Below are 24128 nucleotides of genomic sequence, written 5' to 3'. Positions count from 1 at the left end.
TTAGATTGGCTTAATCTTGAAATGTAATCTAATAAGACTAAAACCTGAACATTATAGATCCTACGCCAAATCGTAAAATACTCAAAGGCCTTCAGGATCCTTTAAGTGATTCTCACCAGTAAGAGAATCTATTTTTTTACATAGACTTCCTGTCACTTCTCTACACTAATTTCATTTTCTTTTTACACCTTTATTTGTTGATTTAAGAGAGAGAGAGGAAGAGGGGGGAGATGGAGCATTTTTTTGTTGTTGTTCCAACTTATTTATGCATTCATTGGTTGATTCTTGTATGTATCCAGACCAGGGGATCAGACCTGCAACCTTGGCATATTGGGATGATGCTCTAACCAACTGAGCTACCGGGCCAGCAGCCTGAGAACCCATTTTTGATGTAGTAAAAAAAATATGTTCATCTCCAATTACAAGTTCAAGTTCTTGTCAGGGGGAAACCACAAAGCATCATCTTATTTTGTAATTTTACTGTTATCAAGAATTCTCTTCAGTTCTTTCAATACACTCTTGTGTACATAAACCACTTTTCTTTTTTTAAATATATTTTGATTATGCTATTACAATTGTCCCAATTTCCCCCCCTTTGCCCACCTCCAGCCGGTGTTGGGGACCTCTCGGTGTGGTTTTGGAGATTGTAGCCCTGAGACAGTAAGCTCTGAAAGGGGCTGGTAAGTCTCCCTGGAAAATGAGATCATAATTCAGGTGGCAGGCATGACTGGATTCTAACACCGAGGGTCCCGTGGGAATCAGGCCTGAAATGTATATTTTTGTCCTCTGAAGCTGGCTCTGCTCAGCGATAAGCCCTGTTAGTATAACCCAGGTGCTTGAGTTCAAGGCATAATGAGTGAAACTCTCTACTTCATGATATATGTCTTTACAGCCATCTGGCACCTGCATGTCTTGCAGACCCCAACCTGAAAAGTTTTCTGTGTTTCTTTAATTGTTATCTATAGACACTGTTCATTTTTTATGACTATAGCCTGTTGGACATTGATTGATAAGCTAGGCACGTATGCTGTATCCGCCTGCACTTCCCAACCCTGATAAAAGCCATGTAGGAGAAGGACTCAGAGCGTTCTCCACTAGAGGGAATTGCCACACCCTCTCCCACTGGAACACCAAGATTGTGTCTGGGATGACTTATTTCTCATCCGTGGCAGCAGGGGGGAGCATGCTGCTGGATGGAGTTCCTCCTACAGCTGGGTACCCCCTATCCTGCCAGCAATGCCCCCTACCTTTAGTTCATATCCATGGGTCATTCATATAAGTTCTTTGGCTTCTCCATTTCCTATACTATTCTTAACATCCCCCTGTCTATTTTGTACCTACCAATTATGCTTCTTAATCCCTGTACCTTTTCCCCCATTCTCCCCCTTCCCCCACACAGCTGATAATTCTCCAGATGATCTCTGTATCTATGATTCTGTTCTTGTTCTGGTTGTTTGCCTAGTTTGTTTTTTTAGGTTCAGTTGTTGATAGTTGTGAATTTGTTGCCCTTTTAATGTTCATAATTTTGATCTTTTTCTTGAGTAAGTCCCTTTAACATTTCATGTATAATGTTTTGGTGATGATGAACTTCTTCAGCTTTACTTTGTCTGGGAAGCACTTTATCTGCCCTTCAATTTTAAATGATAGGTTTCTGGATAAAATAATCGAGGTTGTAGGTCCTTGCTTTTCATCACTTTGAATACTTTTTGCCAGTCTCTTCTTACCTGCAAAGTTTCTTTTGAGAAATCAGCTGACAGTCTTATGGGAGCTCCTTTGTAGGTAACTGTCTCCTTTTCTCTTGCTGCTTTTAAGATTCCCTCTTTATCTTTAACCTTTGGCATTTTAATTATGATGTGTATTGGTGTTGCCCTTTGGGTCCAACTTGTTTGGGACTCTCTGTGCTTCCTGAACTTGTATGTCTATTTCCTTTACCAGATTGGGGAAGTTTCCCTTCACTATTTGTTCAAATAAGTTTTCAATTTCTTGCTCTTCCTCTTCTCCTTCTGGCATCTCTATGATTTGGATGTTGGTTTGTTTGGAGATATCCCAGATAGTCCTTATACTATCCTCGTTTTTTGAATTCTTTTTTCTTCTTGCTTTTCTGGTTGAACGCTTATTTCTTCCTTATGATCCAAGTCCTTGATTTGAATCCCAGCATCCTTTCCTCCACTGATGGTTTCCTGTAAATTTTTCACTTTGTGTAACCGTCATTTCTTCCTTTATGTTGTTGCCATACTCAGTGAGTTCTTTGAGCATCCTGATAGTGTTTTGAACTTTGCATCTGATAGGTTGGCTATCTCCATTTCACTTAGTTCTTTTTCTGTTCTTTCATTTGGCAATGTTTCTTTGTCTCTTCAACTTGGCAGCATCCCTGTGGTTGTTTCTGTGTGTTAGATAGAGCTGCTTTAACTTCCTGTCTTAGTAGCATGGCCTACTATAGAAAAGGCACCTGTAAATTCTGTGGGGTGGAGCCTTAGGTAATCGCCAGGGTGGGGCAACCCAATTCCCTGCATTGTGGCTCCATGTTGGGAGAGGGCTCAGAGAGGGGACAATGCTGCTGCCTGGCTTCTGGAGGTTTGCCCGGCACTTGCCCTATTTCCAGTCACTTCATCCACTTCCCATATCTTGAAAATCTGGCAGTTTTTTCTACCGCCCCAATCCCCACTGATTTTTACAGCCAGAAGTTATGGGGATTTATCTTCCCGGTGCTGGAACCCTGGGCTGTGCAGTCTGGCCTGGGGCTGGGATTGCTTGCTCCCAAGGTATCCCTCTTAATTCCAAGGTATCTCTCCCAATTTTTATCCACCATACATAAATGTGGGACCATCTGTTCCACTGCCGCCACTGCCTCTCAGCGCCATACTAAATCTCTGCACCTCTCTGCCCATCTCCGGAACTCTTCCCCTCCTACCTATCTGGATGAATGTGGCTTCTTTAAATCCTTGGTTGTCAGACTTCCATACAGCTCTATTTCCTGATGGTTCTGAGTGTTACTTGTTTTGAGATCTAGTCGTAAATCTTTCTGTGGTTGTGCAAGGTGAAGCGTATCTCCCTACACCTCTTCTTGACCAGAAGTCTAAACCACTTTTCTGATCATGACACAATTTTGGTAAGTGATGTTGTAGGCATATCTAAGCTCTCCTGTGGGGAGTGGGAAAAATTCAATAAATAACTGCAAAAACTGCATTGGCTGAAACTTGAACTCCAAAACCTTGTGCAAACTTACCCTTATGCTCTACATAGTAGCACAGGTAGAAATTGCTGGCTATAGCCATTTTTGTTCCATGATGAGCACTTTTATTGTTTTGGGGAAGGAAGGTACAAGTTGTTTTGAAAGAATTTACACTAGCTACAGATAAAGGGGTGGGTGAAAAGGTGAAAGGGATCGGTTCTAGTGTAGGTGCACAATCTGTAAGGAAGAAATATTTATGACTCTTGATTGGTTACAGGCAACAGTCCTGAAAGTTCATGCATATTCATGTTGTCTTGGTGTCCATTGTGGGCTGATGCACACCTGGAGCTTGATCCAAAGCTCTAACATACACTCAGGATTGTGGGCAGCCTTTTGCTCATTGGCTCACAGCTATTAGCTGGTTAATTATTCTCGCCTCTTTCTCTTACTTTCCTGCCCACTGTAATTTAATTTAGTACATCTCAGAAACTTTTTCTTGTCACAGATATTTCTCCTGTATCTTGTTTGCATTTTCTGAATTCTAAACATCTAAGTGAGAATGTGTATGGGGAGGGAAGCTGTAGGTAGCAAGAACCCTTTCAGACTATATATATATATATATATATATATATATATATATATATATATTTTTTTTTTTTTTTTAGTCCTCATTTGAGGATATGTTAATTGATTTTAAAGAGGGGTGAGGAGAGAGAAAGAGAGAGAGAAACATCAATGGTTGCCTCCCTTATGTGCCCTGACCAGAAATCGAACTTGCAACCCAGGTATGTGCCCTGACAGAGGTAGAACCTTCAACCTTTTGGTGATGGGACGATGCTCCAACCAATGAGGCCACCTGGACAGGGCTCTTTCAGATTATCTTAATAAAAAATATGTATACTGCCCTAATGGTGTGGTTCAGTTGGTTGGAGTGTTGTCCTGTACACTGAAAGGTCGTGGGTTCAACTCCTATTTAGGGCACATACCTAGGCTGCAAGAGGCAACTGATCAACATTTCTCTCCCACATAGATGTTTCTTTCTCGCTTTCTCTCCCTCCCTTTCCCTCTCTCTAAAATTAAGGATATTTCGAACTTCCGGCCAAGATGGAGGCAATAGGTAGATACGATTTGCTTCCTCACACGACCAAAAGAAGGACCACAACAAATTTAAAAACAAAAAACAACCAGAACTGCCAGAAAACAGAACTGTATGGAAGTCTGACAACCAACGAGTTAAAGGAACATTCATCCAGACTGGTAGGAGGGGCGGAGATGGGCAGCTGGGGTGGAATGGATGCACTGCAAGGTGGTAACTGGTGGACCAGGCAGGCTAGTCAGTGGCTGGTAGACCAGGCTATCTCACATTTGTGTGCGGATAAGCCAGGAGGAAAAACTGGGGAGCAAGACAAACTGTGCAATGCAGGGTTCCAGCGCAGGGAAACTAAAGCCTCAAAACCTGTGGCAGTAAAAACCTATGGGGGTGCAGTGGCGGCAGAAATTCCAAGCCTCACAGAAGAGTTCACTGGAGTGACCCACAGGGTCCTAGAATGTACACAAACCCACCCACCTGGGAATCAGCCCCACAAGGGCCCAATTTGCTTGTGGGTAGTGGGGGAAGTGACTGAAAGTGGGTAAGAGTCCAGCAAGTGGCATTGTTCTCTCTCTGACCCCTCCCCCACATACAGCCCCACAACATAAAGCCAAATGGGTTGCCTTGCCCTGGCGAATACCTAAGGCTCCACCCCTTACAATGTAATAGGTGCACTGAGATAAAGAAATATGGCCCAAATGAAAGAACAGATCGAAACTCCAGAAAGAGAACTAAGCAACAAGGAGATAGCCAACTTATTAGATACAGAGTTCAAAACACTGGTAATCAGGATGCTCACAGAAATGATTCAGTAGCGATGCAAAATAGAGGAAGAAGTGAAGGCTATGAAAAGTGAAAAAAAGAAAATATACAGGGAACCAATAATGAAGGGAAGGAAACTGGGGCTCAAATCAACGATTTGGAACAGAAGGAAGAAATAAACATTCAACCAGGACAGAATGAAGAAACAAGAATTCAAAAAAATGAGGAGAGACTTAGGAACCTCTGGTACAACTTTAAGCGTTCCAACATCTGAATCATACAGGTGCCAGAAGGGGAAGAGGAAGAGCAAGAAATTGAACACTTATTTAAAAAATAATGAAGGAGAACGTCCCCAATCTGGGAAAGGAAATACGCTTCCAGGAAGTCCAGGAAGCTCAGAGAGTACCAGAGAAGTTGGACCCCAGGAGGAACACACCAAGACACATCACGATTACTTTACCCAAGATTAAAAATAAGGAGAGAATCTTAAAAGCAGCAAGAGAAAAGGAGAGTTACCTACAAAGGAGTTCCTATAAGGCTATCAGCTGATTTCTCTAAAGAGACCTTACAGGCAAGAAGGGGCCGGAAAGATGTATTCCAAGTCATGAAAGGCAAGGACCTACATCCAAGATTACTCTAATCCAGCAAAGCTATCATTTAGAATGGAAGGGCAGATAAAGTGCTTCCCAGATAAGGTCAAGTTAAAGGAGTTCATCATCACCAAGCCCTTATTATATGAAATGTTAAAGGGACTTATGTAAGAAAAAGAAGATCAAAACTATGAACAGTAAAATGACAACAAACTCACAACTATCAACAACTGAACCTCAAAAACAAAAACTAAGCAAAGAAGTAGAACAGGAACAGAACACAGAAATGGAGATCACATGGAGGGTTATCAGCGAGGAGGGAGAGGAGGGAGAATGGGGGAGAAGGTACAAGGAATAAGTAGCATAATTGGTAGGTACAAAATAGGCAGGGGGAGGTCAAGAATAGTATAGGAAGTGGAGAAGCCCAAGAACTTATATGTATGACCCATGGACATGAACTGAGCTGGGTGGGGGTGGAATGCTGGATGGAAGAGGGGTACTGGGTAAGAGGGATCAAGGGGAGGAAAAAATGGGACTTCTGTAATAGCATAATCAATAAAATACACTTAAAATAAAAATAAAAACACACACAAAATAAAAATAAATAAAAATAAGAATATTGAGGATTTCTCATTATCTGAAGAACTCTCAAGGGACTAGAGCTACATGTGCTGGACTTCTAGACCTGTACTGTTTCCTATAGAAGTCACTAACCACTTGTGGCTACTAAAATTACAATTACAATTAATTAAAATTTACTAGATTAAAAAAATTCAGTTCCTTAGTCTTACTAAGCACATTTCAAATGCTCAGACCACATGTGGCCAGTTGCTATCATGCTTGACAGCATTTTCCATCACTGCAGAAGCTCCTGATGTTGGATAGCCACTGTTCTAGATTATTTGTCCAGTTTACAACGACCATTCCTCCCATCTGCTCCCCTGATCCACAGGAGTAGGGCCTTAGCTGCTTGTAAATTAAAATTTAAAATTGTTTGCCACTGTTTGAAAATCTTCTGTGGCTAAACAAAAATGTGGACAAAAACCTTCCGTGGCTGCTCAAGGCTCTCATACATAACAAGCCAAACTCCACGGTATGACCTAAAATTCCCCAAAGAAACAGGTTGCTGACTACTTTTCCCAATTTCATAGTATCAGTTATTTTGAAGGACACAACCTTGACTCCCTGGCCAGTTCCAGGTCCAGGACAATGGACTCAAGCTGGGCCACTCAGGAGGAAGGGTGGTTGACTGGTGACGCTGACTGGGCCTGCCATCTGGAAGATTGGTATTTCTCAGTTACCTACAGAGGGGCATCCACTTTGTATCTTGGTTTTGGAATTGAGGTGGATTACTTGATTGCTGACATTTCCTATGAATGGTCTTAAACTTCTGATCCCTAAAGGCCGCTGTGGAGGTTATGACAGGCCAATTTGTACTTAGCCCCAATCAGCTCATAGAAAAAACTATGTGGCTTTCTGATCCCTTTTAGCTTGGAGCCATTGTGTAGAGGCTATATCTTGGGAGATTTGACTACAGCTAGGAATCTCCAACTTCATTTCTACTTTGTTTTTACATTGATTTTTTAAAAAGCTTTTATTTATTTATTTTTAGAGAGAGGGGAAGGGAGGGAGAAGGAGAGGAAGAGAAACATCACTGTGTGAGATACATTGATCAGTTGCCTCGCACATGACCCCTAACGGGGACCTGACCCACAACCCAGGCATGTGCCCTGACTGGGAATTGAACCCGCAACCGTTTGGTTTGCAGGCTGGTGCTCAATTCACTGAGCCACACCAGCCAGGGCCAAAGATTGGTCAAATTCTGATTCATGGAAAGTCTGCTGGGACTTCTGAGAAAGGCATTTTTTCCCTCTATTAAAAAGAAAAATCTGTTCAACGAGAAAAGATTGTTTTCACATGGGTAGGATTATACTTCCTGGCCCCCTTGTGGTGAAGGAGAGCCATATGATTAGATCTGGTCAATGAGCTGTGATTGGAGATGACATGTACAGCTACTATGCCAAAGCTTTGAGCCTGAGATATTCTAGCACCTGCTTTCCCCTTTGACTTATAACCAGCAATGTTCCAGCCTGGCTCAAGAATAAGAATGATGCAGAGCAGAGCCCTCAGTCAGCCCTCGGTGGACATGAAGTCCAAGTAAGAAGTAATCCGTGTGTGATAAACTGCTGAGATTCTGGGGTTATTACAACCCCAGATCCTTGATTAGACCCTTCCCTCCCTTCCCCCGTTATCCCTCATCCCCGCCCCTCTGGTTGCTGTCAGTATGTTCTTTATTTCCACGTCTCTCTCAGCATAACAGTCAAGGTTAGCAGTTCTCAAAGTGAGGTCTGGGGACCTCGGTGGGTTCCCAAACCCTTTCAGAGGATCTGCAATATTAAAGAGGTTAATAATAATAATAATAATAATAATAATAATAATAATGTTATTTGCCTTTTTCATTCTCTGGAGTTTTCCAAAGCATGTGATATGTTATTGCTCTGGTGGCTAATGAAATGTGTGCTTATTGTTTTTGTTTTTAAAAAAGTACCAGTTTTTGAACTAAAAAGCAAAATAGAGACAGACTCATAGAGAGCAGGTTGACAGCTAAGCAGGGGAGAGTGAGGGGGAAGGACTGAGCAAAGAGGAAAAAAGGCTCATGAACATGGACAATAGTGGGACGGATGGATATATGAGGGGATTAAATGGTAATGGAAAAAATACAATAAAATTATTTTTAAAATTACCAGTTTAGCCCTGGCTGGTGTGGCTCAGTGGATTGAACGCTGGCCTGTGAACTGAAAGGTTGCTGGTTCAATTCCTGGTCATGGCACATGCCTGGGGCCATGTCCCCAGTTGGGGGGCATACGAGAGGCAACCACACATTGATGTTTCTCTCCCTCTCTTTCTCCCTCCCTTTCTCTAAAAAATAAATAAATAAAATCTAAAAAAAGTACCAGTTTTAATTTTAATTTGATAATTATAAATAGGTAACCTAACTAAATAAAAGCTCTTTGGGGTTTGTTTCTTCCTTCTTCCTTTCATTTCATACATATATACATTTCTCTAAATATTTGTTTTATGATGTGGACAGTTGTTTTTCCTTATCTGCAGGAATATGTTCCAAGACCTCCAGTGGATGCCTGAAACCATAGATAGTACCGAACCCTGAATATACTATGTTTTTTTCTATACATACATATCTGTGATAAAGTTTAATTTATAAATTAGGCACAGTAAGAGGTAAACAACAAAAACTAATAATAAAATAGAACAACTATAACTATAACTGTAATCAAAGTCACATGAATGTGGTGTCTAAAGTGACCAAAGAGCGAGGAGCACACACAGCTCAGACAGGCTGGATGAAGCGGTGACTGGCCTCCTGGGCAGGACAGTGCTGCACGGCCTGAGATGGCATGAAGTTTCTGCACGCTCCTCAGAACAGCAGGCAACTTAAAACGTATGAACTGTTTATTTCTGGAATTTTCTATGTAATATTTTCAGACCACATTTGATCACAATGACTGAAACTCCAAAAAGCACAACTGTGGATGAGGGGACAGCTGTGTCATTACACAGAAGTACATGTTTAAATTACAGCGCTATCCAGAGCTTTGCATTTTATCCACTGGGGAACATCTTTTTTTGGGGTGGGGGGAGCATCTTTACCCACCCCATTTTGGGCTTCGAAAGTACTATTATGGTTTACAAACAGAGTAGATACCCAGTGTCTCTTGAGAGCTTGTTTGGAGGTTCTAGTAGGGGAGTGCAGCTACTTGAATACCCTTGACCAAAGACCGGTCCTCTCCTCCCTCTAGTTGGGAAGGTCATCCTCTTTGACTGAGCGCGCAGCTTCGGGAGGGATGCACATGGATCCTTGAGGGAGGAATGGGACACCCATCTAGCCAGCCAGATCAGTTCAATCAACTCTGGCAATCAGTGGGGTGACAGATGTCACAGCCAGATCACCCTCACATCCGATATCCAGTGTCTCCTGATACAGCACAGCAGTTCCCCTCTGCTGTTCCCTTCTTCCTCCTTCTCTTCGTCTCATCCTGAAGTCCATGCACCTGAAGCAGCCTCCCAGCTGTGCAATTCCCAGTGGTGCTCTCAGCTAGCCCATCAGACACTTACTGCTGTGGGAATCTATTTTTCTATTAACCCATTTACAAAATCATAGGCTCCCTTTGTTATAGGAAGTTTCTTTGTTGTTTTTTTCCCCATGTTGGGGGAAAATCTTACATCATTGTAGTATTTTATTTTACAATCTTTACATAAAGATTCTCTAGGTTTCATTCACTTTTTGACATCAGAACATGTTTTGTCTTTAGGCCTGTGTACATTTTCCTTCTGTTCTCTTTTTGAGAGTTATGTGTTCAGGGCACAAAGATTAAAAACTAAAGTTTTTTTTTATTGTTGTTAAATTACAATCGTCCCAATGTTTCCTCCGTTCCTCTCCCCTGCCCTGACCCCCCAACCTGGCTCCTACAGTCAATCCCCACCCTGTTGTCCATGTCCATGGGTCCTTTATACAAGATCCTTGACTAGACCCTTCCCTCCCCTTTCCCCGTTATCCCTCATCCCTACCCTTCTGGTCGCTGTCACTATGTTCTTTATTTCCACATCTCTTGTTCTGTTTTGTTCATTTGTTTTGTTCACGAGGTTCCACTTATAGGTGAGATCATAATGGTATTTGTCTTTTGCCACCTGGCTTATTTCGCTTAGCATAATGCTCTCTAGCTCCATCCATGCTGTCACAAAGGGTAGGAGCTCCTTCTTTCTTTCTGCTGCATAGTAGTATTTCATTGTGTAAATGTACCACAGTATTTTGATCCACTCATTTACTGATGGGCACTTAGGCTCTTTCCAGCACTTGGGTATTGCAAATCATGCTGCTATGAACATTGGGGTGCATAGGTTCTTTTGAATTGGTGTTTCAGGGTTCTTTTTTTTTTTAAACTTTTTATTGTTATTCAATTACAGTTGTATGCCTTTTCTCCCCATCCCTCCATGTTTCAGGGTTCTTAGGGTATATTCCCAACAGTGGGATCTCTGGATCAAAAGGCAGTTCCATTTTTAGTTTTTTGAGGAAATTCCATACTGTTTTCCACAATGGCTGCACCAGTCTGCATTCCCACCAATAAAAATTAAAGGTTTTATTGCTCAGCAATTTTAGAGGTTAAAGTAAAGGTTTGTACTATTGAGAATTACTAGGTAAATCAGGTCATGCACATCTATTTGCTTTTGATAATGATAGCTTAGACCAGGGGTGTCCAATCTTTTGACATCTCTGGGCCACAATGGAAGAAGAAGAGTTGTCTTGGGCCACACATTATCTATACAAACACTAGCTCTGGCTGGTGTGGCTCAGTGGATTGAGTGCCAGACTGTGAACCAAAGGGTTGGTGGTTTGATTCCCCGTCTAGGGCATATGCTTGGGTTGCAGGCCAGATCCCCCCTGGTGCGGGGTGTGGGAGAGGCAACCATACATTGATGTTTCTGCCCCTCTTTTTCTCTCCCTCCCTTACCCTCTCTAAAAATAAATAAATAAAATCTTTAAAAATAAACAAATCCACAAACACTAATGAAAATTGATGAGCAAAAAAAAAGGCCCATGCATAATTTTTGTGATATCCACCACCACAGATAAGCAAAAAAGTTCTCACATAATAACCCTAATTATGCAGCGGCCCTTTTGATAATCTTTTAAAATCATCGAGCAGGTCCCAAGTTTGTGATCACTAATATAGAAAATGTACATATCTAAGTAACAAAACATCATTGATTTTTTGAAAATATTTTTTATTATAAAAGTAAAAGAAAAGAGGGCAACATCAAACTAGTGGGATGTTTAACGTCATATTTGAGAAACTAGTTCATCGATATCTGGTTTGATAGAAGTAGTTGCAAGTCTCAGTGAGTTCTCAAGGTGCTCATCAGATATTTTTAGTTCTAATTTTACTCTTAATATATTTCATTCTTTTTTGTTGTTTAGTTTTTATTTCATAATCATAAACTTAACTCTGCAAACCAGCTAGACTTGGAAGGGGTAGGGAAAACATGGAACCCAATGAACTGCAGGGAGAGCACGCAGATTATAGAACATTCAAAGCAGATGGGGGTGAAGGGGTGCTCTCCTGAGCTGCAGAAGGAATGGGCTGGTGGGTAAGATAAAACATGAGTCAAGTTTATTCAAGTTGTCCACAGTCAGCAATGCTGATCTTCTTGCTGGTCTTGCCATTCCTGGACCCCTAGTGCTCCATGGCTGTCACAGCGTCCATGCCGTCTTTCACCTGGCCGGAGACCACATGCTTGCTGTCCAGCCAGTCGGTCTCCGCAGTGCAGATGAAAAACTGGGAACCATTTGTGTTGGGTCGAGCATTTGCCATGGACAAGGTGCCAGGACCTGTGTGCTTCAGGACGAAATTCTCATCATCAAATTTCTCCCGGTAGATGGACTTGCTGCCTGTGCCGTTGTTGCGTGTGAAGTTACCACCCTGGCACATAAATCCCAGAATAATTCTGTGAAAGCAGGAGCCTTTATAACCAAATCCTTTCTCCCCAGTCCTCAGAGCATGAAAGTTTTCTGCTGTCTTTGGAACTTTGTCAGCAAACAGCTCGAAGAGGGTGTGGCCCAAGGGCTCGCCGTCAGCAGTGAAGTCAAAGAACATGGTGGGGTTGACCATGGCTGGATGATGCAGGAAGGTCTGAGGCGGCTGCGGCATCTGCAAGGTGGCCTTAATGTGTTTCATTCTTGAAAATAGTTGCCTGCAAATGTAGGCACTGCCAGATAGCAAGGACGTTAATAAGGCATGATTGTGAAGCAAGGGATATTTGTCTTTGGGAAGATAGGACCTATAAAAGTCCAGTAAAGAGACACAATCAAATTTGTCTTTGAGTGTCAGATTGCAGCTCTGTGCATTCCACTTGAAAATTGGAAGGTAACATATTTATGTTGACTGAAAATGGAGTCATAAATACAACAAAATATTGATTATTTTGAAATCTTGAAATTTGTTTTCTTGTATCAAATCAAAAAGCAAGGCTGCATATTTTTCACTGTTCACAGGACTGTGTTTAGCCAACGTGTCGAAATGCACAAAATCGTTTGCCTTAATTTGAGCTTGTCATGATTTCAGTTTCGTTTGAAATGCTGTTACGGTTTGAAACATGGTATTGGTATGTTGGTTTTCACCTTGAAGACACATGTTTAACTCATTTAAATGAGCAGTTAAATCCACTAAAAATGCTAAATCTGTAAGCCAGTTTTCATCATCAAGGTCTGGCACAAATTTGTTTTTTGATACCATAAACAACCTGATAACATGTTGCAAATCATAAAATCTTTTCAATATTTGGTCTCGACTTAGCCATCTTACTTTCAAAAAGTAAATGATTTTGCCATAGTCAGCATCAATATGTTTAAGGAATTCCTGGAATTGGTGATGATTCAATCCCTTGGCTCTTATGATGCACAGACTTGATGATGATTTGCATGATGTTATCCATTTTTAAACCTTTTGTGCATAAATTTTCTTGGTGTACTATGCAATGATACTTCATCAAACATGAGTTTTGGGCAGCAGTTGCATTGTCTTCTATTAATTTTACAAGTCCTTCTCTTTTACCTACCATCACCGCGGCACCATCAGTAACTTTACCAGATATTTTGACAACGGACAAAGAAAATTGCTTTAACATATTTCTTACTGCTTCATATAAATCTCTTGATTTATTTGTCTTTTTTTTAAAAAAGATTTTACTTATTTAGTTTTTCTTTTTTTTCTTTCCCAGTTTTCCCCCTTTATCCTCCCTTCCCCCTCCCTCCATCTCTCCAGCATCTCCCCCTTAGTTCATGTCCATGGGTTGTACATGTAAGTTCTTTGAGTTCTCTGTTCCCTATACCATTTTTGACCTCTCTGCATCTGTTTAATGCCTACCAATTATGCTTCTTCTTTCCTGTACCTTCCCCCCCTATTTCTCCCTTCCCCCTCCCCACTGAAAACCCTCCATGTGATCTCCATTTCTCTGATTTTGTGCCTGTTCTAGTTATTTGCTTGGTTTTTGTTTTCATTGTTTTTCTTTCTTTTTTTTTCGAGGGGGGGAGTTCATTTGTTGATAGTTGTGAGTTTGTTGTCATTTTACTGTTCATAGTTTTTGATCTTCTTCAATTCTTAGATAAGTCCCTTTAACATTTCATATAATAAGGGCTTGGTGATGATGAACCCTTTAACTTGACCTTATCTGAGAAGCACTTTATCTGCCCTTCCATTCTAAATGATAGCTTTGCTGGATAGAGTATTCTTGGATGTAGGTCCTTGCCTTTCATGACTTGGAATACTTCTTGCCAGCCCCTTCTTGCCTGCAAGGTTTCTTTTGAGAAATCAGCTGATAGCCTTATAGGAACTCCTTTGTAGGTAACTCTTTCCTTTCCTCTTGCTGCTTTTAGGATTCTCCCTTTGTCTTTAATTTTGGGTAATTTAATGATGATGTGCCTTGGTGTGTTCCTCTTTGGGTCCAACTTCTTTGGGACACTCTGGGCTTCCTGAACTTCCTGGAAGCCTATTTCCCTCACCAGATTGGGGAAGTTTCCCTTCATTATTTGTTCAAATAAGTTTTCAATTTCTTGCTGTTGTTCTTCTCCTTCTGGCACCCCTATAATTTGAATTTGGAATGTTTCAGGTTGTCCCAGAGGTTCAAAAGTCTCCCTTCATTTTTTTGAATTCTTGTTTCTTCTTTCTGTTCTGGTTGGATGTTTATTTTTTCCTTTTGTTCTAAATCATTGATTTGAGTCCTGGTTTCCTACCTGTCACTGTTGGTTCCCTGAATATTTTGCTTTATTTCATTTTGGGTGTTTTTCACTTGTTCTTTCACTTTTCAACCAAGCTCAGTCAGTTCTGTGAGCATTTTGATTACCAGGGCTTTAAATTCTCCAACAGATAGGTTGGCTATTTCCTAATCGCTTAGCTCTCTTTCTGAAGTTTTGTTCTGTTCTTTCATTTTGGCCCTATTTCTTTGTTCAGGGCACCTGTTAAGTTTTAAAGGGGTAGGGCCTTACCTTAGCTATTCACCACAGCAGGGCAACCCTCCTTGCTGTGCTGCGGTGCTGCCTGTGGGGGAGGGGCCAGAGAGGGAACAGTGCAGCTTGCCTGCTTGGCTCTAGCCCGCTTTCCAACGAACTCTCACGTGAGACTGGGAGTTTTTCCCACCATGGCAACCGCCACAGTCCACAGTCAACTCTGAGTCTCAGTTTCCCCTTAAGTCAGCCCCGCCCATGCAGCCCAACGCCTCGTTGCGGGTTCTCTCTGTCCGCTGCCTTACCAGTCTTCTTGTTCTGTTTGACTGTTTCTTTAATTCCTTGGTTGTTGGAGTTCCATGCAGTTTGATTTTCTGGCACTTCTGGTTGTTTATTGATTTGAGATTGGTTGTTATCCTCCTTTTGGTTGTGTGAGGAAGTGAAGGGTTTCTACCTGTGCCTCCATCTTGGTCGGAACTTTCAAAGGCATTAATAGTCCTTATTTCATCTCCCACAGGGCAGAGGAATGTGGTACTAAGGAGAAGAAGGAATCAGGAACTTAGCCATCTGAGGGATCAGTGTGACCTCATCAGCATCATGGAAAACTGGAGCTTCAAATCTAGTGAATAAGTTTTATTTATTTATTTTTAGAGAGGGAAAGGGAGAGAGAGAGGGAGAGAAACATCAATGTGTGGTTGTCTCTTGAGCGTCCCCACACTGGGGACCTGGCCTGCAACCCAGTCATGTGCCCTGCCTGGGAATTGAACCTGCGATCCTTTGGTTCACAGTCCAGTACTAAACCCACTGAGCCACACCAGCCAGGGCTCCTTTCTCTATTTTCTTGAGGTCTTCTTATACAGGCCATGTCTTGCAAGTCTATGTTTGGGCTCATTTTTCTTTGCATAATCCAAGGAATAATAAATTATGTCAAAGCCATTTGTCTTGTCACCACCAAAATGGGTTTTGAATCCAAACACAAAGATGGTATCTGGTGTGTCTTATACATTTTGGCTAGTTTCCCCTAAACTTCTGTCTTAGGTATGGTTGCCTTCCCAGAGTGAAGGACATCAATGACCATTTGTTTCCTCTGAAGTAGTCTGTTGTCATGAACTTCCTGACTTCCTGGTCTGGATAGTTACTGTATCGTTCATGATGGAAGCTGATCTTCAAGCATCCAGGGAGGAAAAGCTAAAGCAAAACTCTGCTAAGTTACTTCAAATGAAGCTTCCACTAGAGAAAGGGGTTGCTAAATTCTCTGGTTTCTAATCAGCTAAAAGGCAAGAGCCTTCGGGCAAAAAAAAAAAAACTTGGAAAAGTCCATCATGGAAATTATAAAAGAGGCCCTAATAGATGTGTGCATCTATCTGTCTGTCTGTGCATTCTTAAAATGTACAACCTGGCCAGGCTCATCTTGCTGACCCAACAGATTTTAAAGACTTAGTATAAAAAAATTGTATAAAATATCTCACTGGTTTGTTTTACTTTTTGAAATGATACTCCTAAAAATTTTAAAAGTACATAAATGAATCGTGCTGCTCTAGATATTTCCTTTGAGGCATCCATTAAAAAAGTTTTTATGTGTAATTTTCATTTTAGTTGGCCCACAGAGAAAGTCAGGAGACCTTTTCTCAGTAGCTTTAACTGTATTTTCCTGTCAAATATGCAAATAAATCTAAATATACATTTGGCATGTTAGGGCTCAAATTTTCTTTGCATAAACAAGTCAAGCAATAACTAGTTTCTTCAGATTCTTTTGCATATTTGTAGGAAGCCCCTATACTGCTACTCCCTCTCTTTTGTGTTTAGAGCTGTGCCCTAAAGCCCTGGGCCCTTGAGAAAGGCAATGATGTGCAAATGCTACCACAGCCTTTTTTTTTTTTGCTACTACAATCTTTTATGTTACCTTTTAATGAAACAGTTACCAGTTTTGGGGATGCCCACTTTGTTCCTCCAGGACCACTAACCCCTTGGTAGTGGAGATAATGGGACAGTTGTGCTTTTTGATGTTGCCATGGCCACCAAACTCCTCATCATGTGCCCATTCCATCTCCTGGACCTGCCTCCTGCGAGGCTTTCTGCCTTTCTTGCTCAGACCCAGTCAGTGACCTGCGTGGCCTTTTTCCAGCTGGTCCACACAGATTGTCTCTTAGTAGCTCAATTATCTGCCCAGTATTTACTTTCCTAGTTCTGTTTGACATGACGACCTCTCCTAGATACACAAAACCTGAGTGCCCCCACCCAGGGGCACTTCTTGTCCTGGGCACTTCCTGTCCAGGGCACTGCCCGAGGAAATGATAAAGCAATAGTTCTTGCTTGAAGCTGCACATCTCGAAGGATGTGTGAATGAGAAAGGAACATTTATTTGTGCCTCCTGTTGATGAGACGAAGGGTTCTATGGAAAGTAACTTCACAGGGAGATCTGTTCATAAATTCCTAACTGAGTAGGTTATGGTGGGTAGTTACACCCCAGACATATAACCTTTTAATAAAAGGTTTATATTTGCCTAAGCATGCCCTGTCCATTGTTTCTGTGCATCTAGGTAGCATAACTTTGAAATAAGCCATGACCACCCTAAAGAGAATACATAATTTTCTTAATCTCTAAACCAATCCGGGCCTTGCCTTCTCCCACCTCCATGTAATCTTGCTTACATTCCCTCCTTAATTTCAAATGCATGGAAGAAACTGCAAAGCTGTTATTCTGTGGAGCATTTGAGATCTTGCTCCCTGGCATATGTAGTCAGTTTGATTCAACTAAACTCTTAAAAATCTGTACAGGTTTGGATGTTTCTTATGTTGACAGTCAAGCTTGAATACTTCCCAGCCAGTAATACATACCAGGCTGAGGGTCCAACAACACCGCAAAACTTTTATAGTGGAAATTCCAGTGCTGTTGCCTCGTGCCATTGAATTGTTGACATAAGAAACCTGCACACCTGTAGAGACTTTTTATGGGTTTATTTGAGCCCAACTGATGACACTGCCAGGAAGCAAGATCTCACATTGCTTCATGAACGACAGTTTTGCAGTTTTCTTCTGTACATTTGGAAAGAAGGAGAGAATTTATGGAAAATTACATGGAGGTGGGAGAAAACAAAGTGGGAATTGAATACAAGATAGTTAACAAGATAAGGTATTCTCTTGGGGGTGGTTACACGCTAGGGGGGGCTCTGAAAAAGAGGCATTTCAAAGGTGTGTTAACCTAGATGCACAGAAACAATGACCGGAGCTTGCTTAAGGCAAATTTAAACCTGTTATATGCCGAGGGGGTGACTACCCACCATGACCTGCCCAGTTAGGAATTTATGATCAGATTCCTCTGTGTGGTTACTTTCAGTCACAGATTTGTCAGATTTATTACATAGCCTCCTTTTCTTTCACAACTTTAATGATACCAAGAATCTGTTGAGCAGTTGTTATAACCTCCACAAAACAGGCAACATGAACACGGACTTTTCTAGTTTCACTGCTCCTGAAAGACCAAAAGCTCGGGCTGCTATGCTGTCCAGAATGTTTGAACTTTCCACAAATGATTGCTGCCTCCAGTGCATTAGACAAAACTGGGCTGGAGCTGATCAAAAGATAATCATGGAACTCAGGGGGGTCATGGTGGAAGGGGATGTGGATGAGACTGTCTAGAGTCAGTTTTCAACCTGGAGTTCCTGCTAGGGGTTGGAGGATAGCATTCAGGAGGGCACAGATTTGGGGAGGAAACCATTAAGGTAATCTCTTCTTTTCCATACTTTTGCTTTCCAAAGTTTCAGTTACCTGTGGTCAAGTGCCATTCAAAGTATTAAACAAAATATTCCAGAAATAAACAATTTGTAAATTGCATGCCATTTTGAGTAGTTTATGACTTCTTGTGCTGTTGTCCCTGCTCCGGCCCTTTGTCCAGTGCACTGTCCCTTTAGCCAAAACGTTAGTCATCCAGAAGACAATTCAGTTATCAGACCAACTGTTGTGGTATCATAGTGCTTGTGTTCAACTAATCCTTACTTTACTTGAAATGGCCCCAAAGTGCTCTGGCTGGTGTGGCTCAGTGGACTGAGTGCTGGCCTATGAACCAAAAGGTTGCCGGTTCCATTCCCAGTCAGGGCACATGCCTGGGTTGTGGGCCAGGTCCCCAGTAGGGGGCATGTGAGAGGCAACTGATCACTATCTCTTGCACACTGATGTTTCTCTCCTTTTCTTTCTCCCTCCCTTTCCCTCTCTCTAAAAGTAAGTAAATAAAACCCTTTAAAAAAAGGAGAGAAAGAAATGGCCCCCAAATGCAAGGGTAGTGCTATTCAGATATGATAAAAAGAAGCCATGAAATGCTTCCTTTGTGTGAAAAGGTATGTGTAGTATTAAAATACATTTGATGGAGTAACCTTGAAGATCCAATTGGCTTTATTAAGCTGCTCATGAATGCAGTGTGGGGCAGCAGTTGTGGGGGGGCATCACATTTAGCAAATAGAATTGTGCTCCAAGGGGCTGTACAAATGGAAGGTTTTATAGAAGGAAGGTGGGGCAAAGGATCTACTAATAAATGAAAGGATTATTTTGGGCAGGCCACCTTTTTTTTTTGGTAGGAAGAAGAGAACTGAAGGGTTTATTATTTTTAAAGAGTTTGTTTATTTATTTTCAGAGAGAGGGGAAGGGCGCGAGAAAGTGAGGGAGAGAAATATCTATGTGAGAAAGAAACACCAATCAGCTGTGCCCCACCCAGGGACCGAACCCGCAACCCTAGCACATACCCTGACCAGGAATTGAACCAGTGACCTTTTGCTTTGCAGAATGAGGCCCAACCAACTGAGCAACAATGGTCAGTTGTAGCAAACCAAAGGTTGTTTTTTTTTTTAACCATACAGATTGCTTCTTCTTTCTATGGGAGGGTGGGGGATGGAGAGGCTCCTGTGACAGATGACCTCATTTGTGTTGACCAGAAAATTCCATACTGGTTGATTATGTTTCTGGTCCTAACTGGGTGGCTCCCCGGTTGGTTCAGTTGGTTCAGTTGGTTGGAGTATAGTCTCTGGCACCAAAAGTTTGCAGGTTCTATCCCTGGTCGGGGTGCATATTATGAGAGACAAATGATTGATGTTTTTCTCTCCTATCCATGTTCCTCTCTCTCTCTCTGCCCCCCAACTTTCTCTCTCTCTAAAATCAATAAACAACCCTACAGCCCTGACCAGCGTGGCTCAGTTAGTTGGGTGTTGTCCCCTAAAGTGAAAGTCACTGGTCTGAAAATAGAAAAAAAAAGATTGTGTTTCTGGAGAAGTTAAAACTTCAGTTAGATGAAATATTAAATCTAGTTTTGGTATCATGGACTTTAGCATGAGTGATACCATTTTGGACCTGTGGTTTTCTCTTTAACAAATACATACACACACATATATACAGGTATATATACATATATATACATATACGTATGTGTGTGTGTGTATATATATGAAAAAACATAAGATATATAGGGTTCAGTACTATCACATTGCAATTGTTGCAGATATCTTAAAACACTTTTTACATTCTATTCTACTTCAAAATTAAGATAGCTACCACACTATCAGATGGGTATATTTGATCAAAAGATGTTTTAAAGAAATATTTTGATAACTGTATTTCCATTTATTTCATTCCTATGTATTCATACAAAGTTTGTTTTATGTATTTGAAAATATTATTCTAAGAAGGGGTCCACAGACAATACTAGACTCTGGCACAAAAGAGGTTAATAACCCCAGATTTGGGAACTGATCACAAACCCAAATACCATCATGGGCCAGCTGGAGGCCTGAAAACCAGGGCCAGCTTTTGTTTACCTGTGTTTGAAGGAAGAAACATTTTTCCCTTGCCTTTAACTCCGCTGTAAGAACAATTGCAGTAAACACCTGATATAAATGGCAATTGTTGCTGGCTTCCATGTCACAAATACTAGGGTGGAAGGAAGACTGTGGTAAACTGCAAGCACATGCCCCACCTGCTTCTGGCTGCAGCTGACCCTTGCTGAGTGGAAAAGTGGGCTTAGGATGGTCAGAACCTTCAGTTTTTAAGAAAAGCCAGAAGTTTGGATTTTTTCTCTACTTCTAGTGTTGGCAACTAGTTAAAAAAAAAATTAAAAACAAAATTTTAGCTACACAGAACCTATCTGCAGGCTGCATTAAAATTTTTTTTTTTAAGACAGGGGAAGGGAGGGAGAAAGAGAGGAAGAGAAACATCCGTGTGTTAGAGGAACATTGATTGGTTGCCTCTCACATATCCCCAGCTGGGGACCTGGCCTGCAACCCAGGCATGTGCCTTGACTGGGAATCAAACCAGTGACCTTTCAGTTCACAGGCTAGTGCTCAATCCACTGAGTCACACCAGCCAGGGCTAAACATTTTTTTAAAAAATTTATTTAAGAGAGAGAAGTAGGGAGAAACATCGATTTGTTGTTCTATTTATTTATGCATTTGTTGGTTTGATTTTTGTAGCATGTGCCCTGACTGGGCCCACAACCTTATTGTATCTGGATGATTCTCTAACTGAATGAGCTATCTGGCCAGGGCTTCAGGTTGCCTTTTGCACCAGGCTGCATTTCACACCAGGCCACAGTTGGGGTCTTGGGTCTCAAGGGAGTAGCAAAGAGGGTGAAGACAGAAACTTGGAGAGCACTGCTATCTATATGAATGCAGGAGAAGGAGACAGACTGACAGTGGAAAAGGTGGGAGGGCCAGGAAATATGACATCTCCATAAAAGACAGCTTTTAATGAGAAGTGAGAGGTCCTGTGTTATGTGACTGAGGAAAGATCCACTAAGAGAAATAAGCCTAGAGAAACCTTTCGCAGGTCACAATTTGAGCCTGTTATTCCCTGCAACTCTGCCCTGTGAGTGTCTTTCCTCACCCATGCTTTTCTCTTTGTCATTTCTTCTATTAAACCCTTTCCTCTTACTGCTAGGTGAACTCCTACTTATCCTGTAAGGCAGAGGTGTGAAACTCATTTTCATCAGGGCCACATCAGCCTCACAGTTGCCTTCGAAGGGCTGAATGTAATTTTAGGACTGTATAAATGTAACTACTCCTTAACAGTTAAGTAAGAGCTTGGCACTGCCACTGGGTAGAAACAAGGTGCCAGGCTGGATAAAACAAGTTGGAGGGCTGGATTTGGCCTGCAGGCCTTGTGTTTGACACCTGTGCTGTAAGGTCTGGCTTTAGTGTTACTACTCCTCTTCCCTCTTCGTGGTTGTCTACCTGATGGATGAGTTGCTTTCCCAGCAGAGTTTTTGGAGTCCTTGATTCCATGTTACAGCACTTACCACATTTGATTCAAGTACACTTTAAGACCTGTGGGTCTTACCCACATCTTAGGTACTGGCTATAATGTCCTGTGTTCAGAGACTGCATTTTTTTTTTCAGATTTTATTTATTTATTTATATATTTTTATTTTTTAAAAAAGATTTTATTTATTTATTTCTAGAGAGAGGGGAACAGAAGGAGAAAGACAGGGAGAGAAACATCTATGTGTAGTTGCCTCTCATGCACCCCATACTGGGGACCCGGCCTGCAACCCAGGCATGTGCCCTGACTGGGAATGGAACTGGTGACCTTTTGGTTTGCAGGCTGGCACTCAATCCACTGAGCCACATCAGCAGAGCAGGGACTGGATCTTTTTTATCTTTCTCTCTAGGTCTGCGCTATGCTTGGTACATTTTATGCAGTGCTCAAGCAATGTTTGCAGAAGCATAGGGATTAAGAGCAGGAACTCTGAGCCAGGCTGCCTGGGCTGGAAACCTGGCTTTGCTACTGTCTGGGCACAGCTTTTGACCTTTCTGTGCCTATTTGCTCATCTGTAAAATGTAATCCTCACCCCTTTGTGAGGAATAGGTTAAACAAGTTATATACTCAAAGCACTCAGAACAGTGCCTGATACTTAGTAAGCCTTATGAAAGTGTTACCCTATTATAAATTTTATATATTTACTACATAAGTATTTCATTATTAAATGTTAGCTTTGTTATTAAATTGTTTCATTTATTTTGTACGCTAGTGCATCCTCACTGCCCAGAACAGTGCCTGGAACATTGTAGATACTTAATAAATATTTGTAGAATGAATGAATGGATGAATGAGCGATTATTTTCCCTTTGCCCTCACTCCAGAGCCACACTGTTCTCCTAATTAGGGGGGAGGGGTGGGTGACAAGGTGTTCGAGGGCCACCAGGGCCTAAATCAAGGGTTTAGTAGAAGTTTGTGGGCAGGCCTAGGTCATAGCTCTCAGTTTTTCTCCAGGAAAACGTGTCTAACCTAAAAAAGAACTTCTGGAACCCAGGTCAAAAGTAAGTTGGGAGGGAAAAGCTGCATGCATGTGTACCAGGAATAACCTCCTTTGTCTTCTTTTATTCAATGCATTCAAATTTCCTTCTCCAGGCTAGGCTGATTAGAGTGCAAGTTGCAAGTTAAGTTAATTTGAATTTCACTTTTTGTTCTTGGTCTCACAGGGAGTCAACAGGCTTCAGAACACTGCAGATTGTTCATGTAACCAACAAAGGAGTGTTTTGCAGCCACACAGACCTGAATTCAAATCAGGACCTCAGATCCTTGGCTACACTTGGCCTATCTGAGTCTCACTTTTCTTACCTATAAATTGGGGATATCTTTACTTTCTCAAAAAGTTGTGATGGGAAAGCAATTAATCGTGCATTTTGAAACCACTTAAGCCCTATACAAATATCAGTTATTATCGGATATTCATATTGGTTCCTTGGTAGGTGTTCGGGAAGATAGAGTGACTCCTTATCAGTAAAAGGCTGAGTGACCCCAACTCTAATGTCTGCACAAGGGTCGAGGAGGCCTGGCCTTCGGGTCCCAAGGCTAGTCAGGGGCAAAGCTGTGAAGGTTTGGGAGGGCGGTCAGTGCTGGACCAGACTACAATGCTTTCTTGCAGGTCAAACGTCGCAATCCACAAACCCTGGTAACTACTTAAGAAACGCAATCCTTAAAGATGATGAAGTGAAAACCGAGATGCAGGGAGAGGGTCAGAGTGTGCTGTCAGGGGAGAAACCTTATAGCAAGAGAGGGAGGTTAGTGCAAGAGAAACGACGCGTCTGGTTTATTGGAAAGGGGATTGAGCGCAGGAGCGCGACGTCCTAAGTGAAAGTTAAGCGGCAGTGAAACTGGCCAAAGGAATTTCGGTTCCTCCCAGCAACTCCGGGCTTTGACTACAGTACAGTCCTTGGACGCCCTGGGCCCCTCGCTCCGCCCACAGAGGGTAATTAGACCGTACCAGCATGACTTTTTAGGGGTGAAGGTAATCGTGGGCAAGTCTTGTAGAGCGAATTGAAGTTGCTTGTTAGAAAAATCATGATTATATAAATTATTTGAAGATTTTAGTTGATATGTTTCCCTTCTATTTGCTCTGCTGTCTTTGCTCTCTGAAGAATGGTAGGAGTCCGGCCATATTTCCCCCTCTGTTTTCCACACTTGGTACATTCCTTCGCGGAATGTAGGCGGGGAGACGTACATAAACCCCGACCCAGG

General features: G+C 41.8%; 2 pseudogenes; both read right to left on the bottom strand.

The window, feature by feature from the left end:
• On the bottom strand, positions 1 to 3275 carry LOC112304727 (protein mago nashi homolog 2-like; annotated as a pseudogene).
• Positions 3276 to 11865: 8590 nt separating this feature from the next.
• Positions 11866 to 12300, bottom strand: LOC112304824 (peptidyl-prolyl cis-trans isomerase A pseudogene; annotated as a pseudogene).
• Between the last annotated feature and the right edge of the window lie 11828 nt (positions 12301 to 24128).

This window comes from Desmodus rotundus, chromosome 1, assembly GCF_022682495.2.
Source record: "Desmodus rotundus isolate HL8 chromosome 1, HLdesRot8A.1, whole genome shotgun sequence".
Taxonomy (NCBI): Eukaryota; Metazoa; Chordata; class Mammalia; order Chiroptera; family Phyllostomidae; genus Desmodus; species Desmodus rotundus.
The sequence above is the reverse complement of the archived record's forward strand: the minus strand, read 5'-3'. Positions and strand labels throughout refer to the sequence as shown.